Below are 12557 nucleotides of genomic sequence, written 5' to 3'. Positions count from 1 at the left end.
AGCGGACAAAGTCTTTGACAGAGGCTTTTCGAAAACGCCGCCGGAAATTAGAAATTCCGTAAAAAAATCATATAGCCGCCGCTATTTTTTTGGTGTCTAGCAGGTCAGTCACCTCAGTTATCGGGGTAGGCAATCGTCGGATAGCGGACAGTGTGGGATGGCCGGGTCACGGCAACAGGTATGCAATCCGACTGCGTTGAATCGCGGAAAGCGTTCATTACTGTCATCGAAAACGCAAATTTAAGTAATAAATTCCGTGAAAAAAAATTCAAAACATTTCGGGCGTCTATAAAAATCATACAGCCGCAATATTTTTTTGGTTATATAGCAGGTCAGTCACCTCGAATGAAGGTTGCCGAAGTAATAAGGGCAGGCTATCCGACTTCGTCGGATAGAAGACAACATGTGACTTCTATGACACGACAACAGGTTTGCAACGTTCATTACTGCTGCAGAAAACGCAAATTAAGTAATAAATTACGTGAAAAAAAATGTAAGACATTTCGGCCGTCATGCAAATCATATAGCCACCGTATTTTCGGATCGCGGACAGCGTTCATTTTTGTCACCGAAAACCCAAAATTAAGTAATACATTACGTGAAAAAAATTCATAACATTTCGAGCGCATATATTCAAGCCTTTATATAGTAATAGTGACACTACAGCGGCGATCTCCTCGATGTCAATCGGCCCGGGACTCGTCGATGTCAAAGTACGACCGCGCGCAGCGTATACATTTAGCCGGGAACGTGAATACAATCCGAACAGGGTCGTAGGAAGTCCGTAAAGGCGGTGAAACTCGAATTTTCGTTAAATATGATAAGGCAGAAGTGATAGCAAAAAAATTTAACAAAAAAAATAAAACACGAAAAAAAATAATTCGGTTTTACACGACCGCCACAAATTAACGACAATCCCGTCGGCCGGCATCGAAACCACGAGGCGCATGTCATCCGCACCAACGCCCTAACCTAACCTACCTACCTACCTACTGAGTTGAAAACTGGAGTCAAATCTATGACTCATAAACCGTTTCGGCGTCTTGGCGAATTACAAACGTGGTTTAGACGTCCTTCAAAGGGCGTTGCGACCAGTTTAGACGGTGGACGACCGGATCAACCACCTATAAGACGTCGAAAACGCGAGATTCGCGAACGAAATCGAACCTTCCGACACATGTCTGTATATAGTAATACCTACGCAACAGCGGCGATATAAGCCGTCTGCTTTCCGCGCCGCCGCTCCGCCCCGGGACTTGTCCTGAAGGAAGTGCGGCCTATACATTTAGCGGGGAATGCGAATAAATCGACAACGGGGAGGGCAGGCGTGTCGAAAAGGGCTAAAACTCGAATTTTGAAAAAAATCAAAAACGTTCGTTAAATACAAATAATATGATAAGGCGGAAGTGATAGCAAAAGGTAAACCACAAAAAAAAAAATGCGAAATAAGAAAATTTGGTTTAACACGGCCGCCACAAATTAATCACAATCCGGGATGCCTAATATAAAACAATAGTTGTAAAACTAGCCTAAGTACATTAGTTTTAAACAATTTTATTTTATTTCATCATTGAAGATAGTTGAAGTATGTTATCGTAAAAGCAATCATATAGAAAATATATTGAAATTTTCGATTTTTTTCAGAAAAAGGTAATAATTTTTATTGTATTCTAATTTCCACAGAAAATAATAGATTTACAAGAAATTTTGTCGAAACGTTTTTTATGGAAAACACCTGAATTTACAATTTAGGTTCTATACAATGTTATGCTAAATGCGATATATAATGAATTAAATCAGAATAACCCTAAAACTACACTATTTATGAATATTCAACCCTCTTGCGGCACCTGAAGGGGGTTATTAATCATTACAAAATTTAACCCACATACCTTTTGTATGGTAATGAAAAAATTGGGCAGGTGAGAAATTAATAATTTCAAAGTTCATAAATAAGGGCCACCCTAAATTGTTCATATAAAGATGTATTGGTATTCTATTTTGTTTTTTTAAATTGTTAATCAGTATAAACTATAGTGTGTAACTATTATTATTATTATTATTAATATGATTTATGTCGTATGAGCTCTATGTCGTATATAAAATTGAAAATATTATACTGTGTTGGCTATTATCTAAATAAACATATTAATTAACATATTAAATAACATATTAATTTAAATAACATATTAATTTCCCGTTTTTTCTTAATTTGTATGTTGTTTGTCCCGGTGCTTTTGAAAACTATTGAGAATTTTAAAATTTTACCTCCTGAAGCACCAACTAGATCTTAAAATCTAAGACGTTTTACTGCCTCAAACGGTGGTGACGGACACCAAAAAAAAAAACACACGTCATTGAAAAATCAATATATTCATCGCTCCGCTCATAATCTAAACATATACAAGTATAAAACCCAACAATATAGACAATAACTAATAGTTAGTAATATAAGTAATAACTAGAGCTTGGATATTTATGACTTAGCATAATTTTTTCGCGCAGCCAGAATTACACCGGAGTGAGAAATAAATTTGATTCTTGAAGTCTATAATATTAGAAATAGGCAAACTTTTTTTGCATATTTTTGCAAATTTGACATTTTTGAACATATAAATGCATATATTGCTAATTTCTAGATTTAGTGGCATTTAAAATATTTAAATATAATATAAAAATAACACTTTTTACTACCTAATATGTATTTTAGTTTATATATTTATATTTATAGTATTTTATTTCTTTTATGTATTTTGCAATAAAGTTATTTTAAAATCATTTAAAACAAAAGTTATTCTGAATATAAAAGTATAGGAATACCTTTTCTATGAGCTCGTATTGTTCCACATGCTAAACTTTTCTCAATCTTCAATTTTTCAAGCAGTGGTATAGATGTAAAAAAATTATTGAAAAAAAATTGTTTTTTTTTCCCTATTCATTTTTTGTCAAAGACGCACAACTCTTTCACCTATACCACAATCTTTAAATTAATTTTCTAATTGTTCATCTTTTCCTTGATAAATCTGAAATTTTTTTATGTTACCTTTTTGGTCTGCTAGACACCATAACTTAAAGCCTCTTTTAATAGGCTTCATCGGGTTATACTGTTTTAACGTACTTCTACCTTTAATAAGAATCATAAATTCATCAATAGATAATTGGTTGGTTCCATGATATACTAGTTGAAATTTTTCATTAAGATAATTTATTAAAGGTTTCAGTTTGTAAAGTTTATCCTTATTATCTTTTGTAATAAGAGTATATCATTTAAATGTAAGTTTGTCAAAATCAAATCAAAAAGATTTCTTGTCATCGTGGCAGCCACAAAAGGAACTGATAAATCTGGTGCACAACTCCAAATAATGTTTCCTACTTGGTAGCCTATAATAGCCCATTAAAAAGTTAATTCCCAAAAAATTCAAAACTTCATATGGATTTATATTTAAATTTAAATTTTTTTGTGTGCCATATAAATTAGTTTGATATACAATATGATTAAGTATACCTTCAAATAAAGTCAAAAAAACACCAGTAGGACTTGTATCAATAAATAAATCTTCAACTGGACCTTCAGAATAATTATAGCTTGGAACATCTGTTTTACTTTCCTTTTTTCTCCAAACGCGATGGTATTCATCTGTCACATCCTCGGTTACAGGAGCATGTTCAGTTGTTAAAGGTGTATTCTTTTTTGGTTTTGTTTTCTTCAAGTTTGATTGTTTGCTCTTTTTTACTAAACAACTTTGCTTTTTCTTTCTCTTAAGTGTTGGTTCTATAAATATAAATAAATATATTTATTATATAGATTTAATAATTAAAAATGTATTTATTTTATTCTCACCCCAATTGGTATCACATTCTTCATCAAGTGGGATAGCAAGTGGTGAATTTGATGGACCAGGTTGACATGGATGAACATTTGCGAGACAAATATTTTGTGTATAATACTATGTAATCTATTATTGTATTGAAATATACTACCTATTACAGTATACATAGGTATTAATGTATTATACTATTATAGTTATTGTAAATAATTTATATGTATATAGTGTATACCTATAAAAAGTAAAACTGATTGTGTATAATAAATCATAAAAATGTTTATTAATTGGTATTAATGTAAAATAATAACTAAAATGAATAACCAGAATTTTATTGAAGTAATTAATAATAAAGAAGTATTATATTATTAGTAGAATCACTAATCAACATTTGTAACATAGCTGTTCTGAAATTGATTATCCTACAATTTCTAACAAAATTAATTTACAATAAATAATTTATTAAAATAAAATTTATCATATTGTATCCTTAGAAATTGTTTATGTATTATAACTGTTTTTATTTTGTTGGAGTGTGGTAAATTTCAAAAATTGATTATAGTTTTTATATTTTACATTTAATTAAAAATTAATATAAATATTAAGAAATAACTTGTCACATAGGTATATCTAGTTGGCTAATATAAAATAAATAAATATTGAAACCCTGCATAAAAGTTGTTAGCGAAATATTATACTAGCTACTAATAATATTTTGAAAATTCATGATACCCACAAATTGAAATAAAATCTTAAAAATTATACTTTTGTACATTAATGTTTTATAGTACATAAGAAATAGAGTCTATTGTTTGGTATAGTTAAGATTTATAAAGTAAAAATATAATAAAATAAATATTTACCTATATCATAATATTACGATTATGATTGGTAACTTACCAGAGTTTTTGAGAAAATTTGTTTCTTCAATAACTATCGGAGGATAATCCAAACACCTTGAAGCTCCCAGTTTGATAGGTGTGATTTCTATAGAATAAATGCAGTTTTAATTTTAAAAAATGAAATGTTTTATACAAATGTCAATTGTCTCACTATTGTTATCATCATGTGGAACAACGACAATAATTGGTTCATTTTGTTCACTTTGTTCTTCAAAGGATTTGTTCAAAATTGTAAAATCATTTAGATTTGAGTTAACTAATAAAAATTAATTTCGCTGAATTTCATGTAGGCACTTGCCCATATCGATATCATCATCAGACATTTCTATGTCAGTATCAATGTCCGAAGGAAAATCTTCAAGCAACCACTGTTCCAATTCGTGGGATTATGATTATTCATTTTAATATATTGTAAAATCTTATATTATATTATAGCAAATATAAGTATAGGTAAGTATAAAATATTAATCTCGACACTGCAGGAAGACGCGAAAACGGATTAACAAATATCAATATTTTGGCGATGGTGTACATACTACATAATCGACAACGACTAACGTGACATAGCTAAATGCTAATGGCCCGACGGTACTTTTGAGTCCATTCCATATAATCAGATTTTTTCCCCTCTTTTAATATATCGATATTTATACGATGACAATATTTATAAACTAGACACAATAATTGCAAGCAATTCTAGCGGATAAGAATGCTAAAAATAGCTTTTGTACGAGTTTAAAACCCAGCCTGATGTGGGCATGTTTGGTTCTAAGAATTTTCGTGTACATTGTTTACTTTGACATCTAATTACACAGTTATATTTCTAAATTTGGACCATAGTTTTATTTTTTTCTTGTAACTAAAGAGTACCTCATGCGACGTGCGTACCGACGGGTCACGAAAAAGATAAATGCATCGTATTATTTAATATACATTTATTTGTAATATGGTACTCAAAAGTACCGTCGGTCGACAAAGGATTAACGGCGGTGAAATCCATCGTTCACTGTAGATTGACTTTCTGCTGGAGCCTGGAATTTTGGAGTTCTCACGTGGGCGTCCAGTTCAGTCATATAATAATATACGAATAATGAACTTACTGTTTTATTTACTTCAATTATTGCATATCGATGTGAGCGCACACATAATGTGTTGTTTCTTTATTGAACAAAATAATAAGCCCATCGGGGAAGTAAGATAATTTAATATTAAAGTGGAATATACAAAAACGAGTTTTGGACAAAAGTTCGTTAACTATCTGGGCCCTGTTAATTTTAAATCTTTGCTAATGGATGTGAAAAGAATTATTTTTATTGATAATATCAACATCAAGAAATGTTTTATTTAGTGAAATAAGTCAGTGATTATGTTTATGATTCGGTATTACAAAATCTAGTATAAGAAACATTTGTATATTTTTTCTTTTGTTCTTATTATTCGTATTATAATTTATTTAATTGTGTAGATTAATTCAATCACGTGACTCGCTTCATCCACCACAAGCTTAGCTTAAAGGTGTAGGTAATTTTTATTATTTCCCTTAATACTTTGTATCATTTTTTGTTAATAACATAATATAATAAAAATCTTCTTTAATAAAAAAAAAAAACAAATCAATAAAAAGTCAATACCAGTACTTATACCGTGGTATAATAATATGATGTACACGCTAGGGCGCTAGCTACACAAAACGAAATACAAAACTTTGTGCGTATTACCATAAACAAATAAACAATAATAAATTCATGGCTAAATATATATTTACAACAGTTTCATACAATGATACATAATTTTTAGACAACAGTCTCATTTAATAATACATAATGTGTAGAATAATAATTCGCAGTCTCATATAATACATGGTTTTTAGACAGCAGTCTCATAATATAACAATACATAATTTTTAGACAACAGTCTCATTTAATAATACATAATGTGTGGAATCATAATGCGCAGTCTCATATAAAGATATAATACATGGTTTTTAGACAGCAGTCTCATATAGCAATACATAATTTTTAGACAGCAGTCCCATATAACAATACACAATAAAACATAATTTCCCATGGACCGTGATAATAATATAAACCTAGGGCTCGTCGTCCAGAATAAACATGAATAATTGATAATTGACTTACACGACAGTCGAACTACACATTTAGTTTTAAACTCACGCTACCGCACCAGGGTCCGTAAGTATAATAAATCTTATACAAAATAAGACAAGTTGACCCTGCGTACGGGCGAATGTGTATTCAAAATTGTTAATGAAGATTCCACCCATAAATCAAAAGACTGATTGCAGCCGGGACAGGAACACTGTCTCCAAAGTACATTAAAACAAGTTGATTCACAAAAACAATATCGCCGGTTAAATTGACCGCCATATTAACTGGAGAAAAGAAAAATTTAATGAGGGGAAACTATAATGCAATATTGCAATGAACGATAATTACTAAACGATATTCACTAAATCACATAGGTACAACTTGGTTTGAGAGTGCTGCAACAGGAACATAAAGACGCTGACTCAGCTGCAAGAAAAAACGAAGCGAAAAGGAGCCGAAAGCTGTACAAAACTAACATATAAAAAAAATCAGGCACCGAGAAGTAATACAATTTAATATTTATTCGAAGAACTGACGGAGCCCGACAAACTAAACACGCGGCGGAGAACCGCAGAGTACAATGTAATACAAAGTACGTATGCGAAAAACAGCGTGCACGAACGGACCTAAAAGCGGGGGCGAAAAACGTCGGATGGACTGGCGAACGCGCACAATAATAAATTACTAGTTTTAACGGTGTCGGACGAATTGTCCGGCGGAAACAACAGGTGGTGCGTTTTGACCGGCCTGGCATCATCATGTGGTACGCCAAAAACTGCAGGTTGACGGGCGGCTGACGGCGGAAACTGCTGCAGGTACCACTGTGGTGTACAACGGTGATGGTAGGGGAAAACTTGGCGAACATTATTCTATGTCCACGAAGGTTTGACAAAAGCAAACCCTGCGTGCCACGTTCACCAAGGATTTCCAAACGAATTTTTTCGTTCTCTTCCAGGCAGACTTCTGCCGACCAACAGACCGCGCTGCAGGGTTTTCCGGGAATTCTGCGGGTACCGGCGGGTCAGACTTCACGCCACCGTACACGGGTGACTGGATTTGCAGCTCAGAAGACGACCGGAAATATTCGCGCCGCCGTATCGGTAGCTGCAGGACAGGCGTGGGAGTGATCCTACGATCGACGGCCAGGTCCAGCGCGTCAATCAATGAGATTTCCCCGGGTGCGTCCGTCTTTGATGTCACACAAAAAGTTGCAGCAGGCTCCGATGATGGTGCAATTATAACTACGTCCTGCTGGTATACGGGTGACTTTATTATTCTCAATTCCGGTGACGACCGCGTTCTCTTCTCTGCGGCGTGTCCGCTGTGCAGTAACGATGTCTCGACCGTGGCTGTGTTCTTGAGGTCAACTGCCAAATCCAGAACATCTACTATGGATCGACCCTCGTTATTGGCATACGACTGTTGGCATACGACAGTTCTCGATGTGGCGTCCATCTCTGTATATATATGACGTGTAAACGGACGGGCGAAAAGGATGAGATCCAAACATTTAATGACGGTTTTCAAAAAAACTATTTGTTACCGAAAAAAATAAACTATAGTAGTAGACAGTAGTATTATATTGTGGCCAGTATAGTTTGATTGTGGCCAGCTAGTAAGTAGCAAATAATTATAATTGAATCATATACTCAAACAATATAGTTTTATCAAGTAAAACCTACGAATGTTTTAAAAATGCTACCGGTTTCGGCGTAATCGGAATCGCATTACATTTTTACATCTACCTATAATACGGCTATGCATGATTTAGATTAATGAAGTCTAGATTAAATATCTACAAACTTTTTTTAAACAATTATATTTATTATTTGTAGATATTTTAGAAGCATAATATATACGAGATATTTTAATACAATTGTATGTACGCTGTACGCGCCTATCAAATAATGTTGACGTGGAATGGTAATTTCTTCTCAATAATAATACAAATATGTTGATACTTCAAAAGTATGTATCATGATACTGACCAACTCTGAAAATTAGTAGGTAATTACTAATCGTGAGTACGCGACAAGCAGAAAATTAATTAATATCAACTTATTCTTAGTAACGTTATACTATTTCTTATCCTAGGGCCCCTATAATTAATTCCTTTTTTTTTTCAATACATTCAAAATTTGACGTCAATTACTTTAACAAGGTCATCTACTGCCTTTTAATTCAAAATCTATTTTCTTCAATATATATCAATTAACTTCTTTCAACAATTATATTCTATATTTCAATTCAAAATTCAATATTTCACTTTAATCAATTATTCCCATATATAATTCAAAAATGCTACGCGCGTGCATCAATTTCCTAGATCAGCCTATCGCCGTCTACTTTAATTTATTAGATCAGTCCCCGCTATCTATCACAAAATACCATATAATACTTAGGTCAGTCCCTGCTGCCTATCACAAATAAAAATCTTAGATCGGTCCTTGCCGTCTATTTACCATAAAAATCCTAGATCAGTCTACAGCTGTCTATCATAAAATACGTATATAGTTCTTCCCAAGCTTGTTTCCTGTATTTTTTTTTTTTCTTTATTTATTTTTATTCGAATATTTTTCCCTAATATTTTACACAACCACCAAGTATAAAATAAACGCTGACATATATGAATCAACGTGAGACGTGCACTTCAAGCTATACAATTTTAATTTAATTATCTATTTTCACTTAATTAATATACTCACAACAACGCTGTCGCCACTGCTGTGTTCATTTTCCTTGATTGTCTGCTGGCCCGTCTTGAATTGTTCGTTGATTCCGGGGTCGCCTTGGTTGATCAGACCTTAACTGTTACCTCCGTGGAGCTGCTGACGTGGTGTAGCCGCTGCGTCGGTACTGGATCTCCGAAGTTGAATGTAGCCGCCTTGACTGCTGGACTCGCCTTTGGAAATTTAAAGCCGCCGCTTCGACTGCTCGCCTCGTCTTTAACTCCTTGAACCTCCTTTGTTCGACTGCGCCAATGTAATAATCTTGGTGCTTGGTACCTACTATCGTAGTACTAATAGTAGATAAGTGGCTGCCAAGTTATTATAGATGCAGGTCGCAGACACTTTATTTGATGTTGAAGTCGTGGTTGATGAATAAATAAAAGACAGATGTTGTTTATCATGAATTTTATTATATTGTTCGATAATTTTCTAAGTCCAAAATAATGTTGTACAAAGTGGCGTGAAGGTGCTTGCACTAATGGGTGGTAGTACACGTCTGAAAACAGGCCGATTCGGGCTCCCTTTTATATGAAGTTCCCCGTACCCTTTGCCTATAGATACTGTATCTCGGCTCACGGATGTGATTTGTGTGACCATCGTTCCAGCCCACGCATTTTATGACTTCCCAGTATAATTCTGCGTATTGCTAAAATGCTAATCTATGATTCAATTGAAATAATCATTCTACTCTTTTATATTTTTATATTTGAACATTGTCGTATACAGGGCTTCCCGAGTAATTATATTATTCAGTGAGCCTGTCTTCTTATGCTAAACAGTAGGAAATCCTATTTCCGTTTCTAATATCCCATTTATGCCGAATTACAGTATAGCTAAATTACAGTATAGTATAATTATGTACCTGTGAAATCTGTTTTATTGTTAAGTAGTAACTTGCTTACTACACCAGTGTAACTTAATACGAATAGCTTCAACCGAGTTTTCTAAACTTCATAATCTCGGCTTCCTCTTAAGATAGAATTTTGAAATTTGAGGTATAGTTTAAGCGTTTAAGTTGAATTAGGACATTGCATAAATATGCATCTTCAAAAGGGGAGACCTTCAAAGCATGACAAATTAAATAGGTATATCAGCAACTCGTGATACGCATGTCTGTGACGTAGCATTTCTGCAACAGGCTGAGCGGTGGAGTAGCGGTGGAGTCTTCAGCGGCAGGGGCAGCGGTGGACCAATGAGAACCGGAGAAATGCCTACGTCACAGTACAAGGCTTGGTGGAGGGTGGGTGCGCGATATGTTTCTAATCCGGTAATATTGCTGACATACCTATTTAATTGTCATGCTTCAAAGTTTGAATTTTTGTTACTGACTGACTAGTGACTAACTGATGGTCAAAATCATAAGGTACTTCCGTATATGAAGAAAAGTGAAATTTGGCACAGGTACTTTCCTGTTGTACGAGACTACCTCTGTTATCGCGACTACCACCCAAGACTACCTCCGTTATCGCGACCACCGCGCTTATTTTATGAAACATCACAATCCTGTTATCTAAGACTACCAAAATAGTTCTTTCATCTTATACGAGACTACCTTATTTTTCTTTACTTCTTTGATATAGTTTTTAATAATATGTGTTGTGGGGGTGGCCACAATCGAATTATATAAAAAAAAATCAAATACATAATAAATATAATCGCAACATATGGATATCGTTCAGCTATAATATCACATAAGATAGGTAGTCTTGTGTGGTAGTCGCGATAATACCCGTCGTCTCGTATAACAGGAAAGTATAATTTTGGTAGCCTTAGATAACAGGATTGTGATGTTGTAAAAAAACAGGGTAGTCTCGTATACATGGGCGTAACTAGGATTGAATAGTTACAGCGGCTAGTCATAGAAAACCAAAGTGTAAAATATACCGTGGGGGGCCCTCCACACCCCCCTAATCAGCGTCACTGAAATTTAATAGTCACAAAAACTTTGCTAAAATCAAGTAGGTATCTATACTTCAAACACTCACAACAATTTAATTTGTCTTTCTTATATTGTAGACATTTTTTTTTGATAAAGGTGACAAACTTATAAGCAATCTTGTATTCAATTTTCAAATCTTAGATTTAAAAAGAATAATTTTTACGAATTTATAACTTAAAATAATTTTCACATTTTCGTCATTTTTACGTATTGTGTCAAAATACGAACTTTAAATGCTTTTAAAAAAGAAAAATGTGACTTTTTTTTTTTAAATATTTTTCAACTGCTATTGTCACAATATATTAGTAGCCTTGTATTATGTTTTTAATTAACAACATTTTATTAATATTTATAGAAAAAATTGAAAACTAAAAATGTCCGTTAACAGCTCAAAACAAGTTAAACATTTTGAAAATTGTATCGTGTAAGGAAAATGCTGGTTTAAACATTCAGTGAAAATGTTATGTACTTCATTCTACGGCCATTATCGATTTTGCGTAAAAATTACCGTTTTTCCTTAATTTATTTTAGTTTTTCCCGGTGCTTTTGAAAACTATTGAGAATGTTTACTTTTGATCACACAGTACGATACAACTAATATAACTATATTATAAGAATAGGTAGGTTCGCCAATAAGGGTACCTATTTAAATATAATAAAATAATATATAATATTATGATGGGCTTATAATATTTAGAAAAAGTTTTACATTTGATTTTTAGAAAAATGTTGATTGTAAAAACATTTATTAAAATATTTTACAAGCATTTTTCAATAGGAACTTGTAAAAATATAAAATGTTATCATTTTTTGTATTGACGAATCTTACTTCAAAAATGTTGTATTTTTAAAAAAATCATAAAAAGTTACTATACTTACCTATTTTGACTTAAATACATTTTTACTATTAAAATTTGTCAAAAAATTAAATTTAAAAATTTCCTATTTGAATTTATTTAAAAAATATTTTTATTTAATTTAATATTTTTTATTTATAGAATTATAAATTTAAAAAAATTCATGTTGTACTTGTTGCGTAAGCCTCTATTAATTTT

This window comes from Metopolophium dirhodum, chromosome 2, assembly GCF_019925205.1.
Source record: "Metopolophium dirhodum isolate CAU chromosome 2, ASM1992520v1, whole genome shotgun sequence".
In the NCBI taxonomy this organism is placed as follows: domain Eukaryota; kingdom Metazoa; phylum Arthropoda; class Insecta; order Hemiptera; family Aphididae; genus Metopolophium; species Metopolophium dirhodum.
This window is presented reverse-complemented; position numbering follows the sequence as displayed.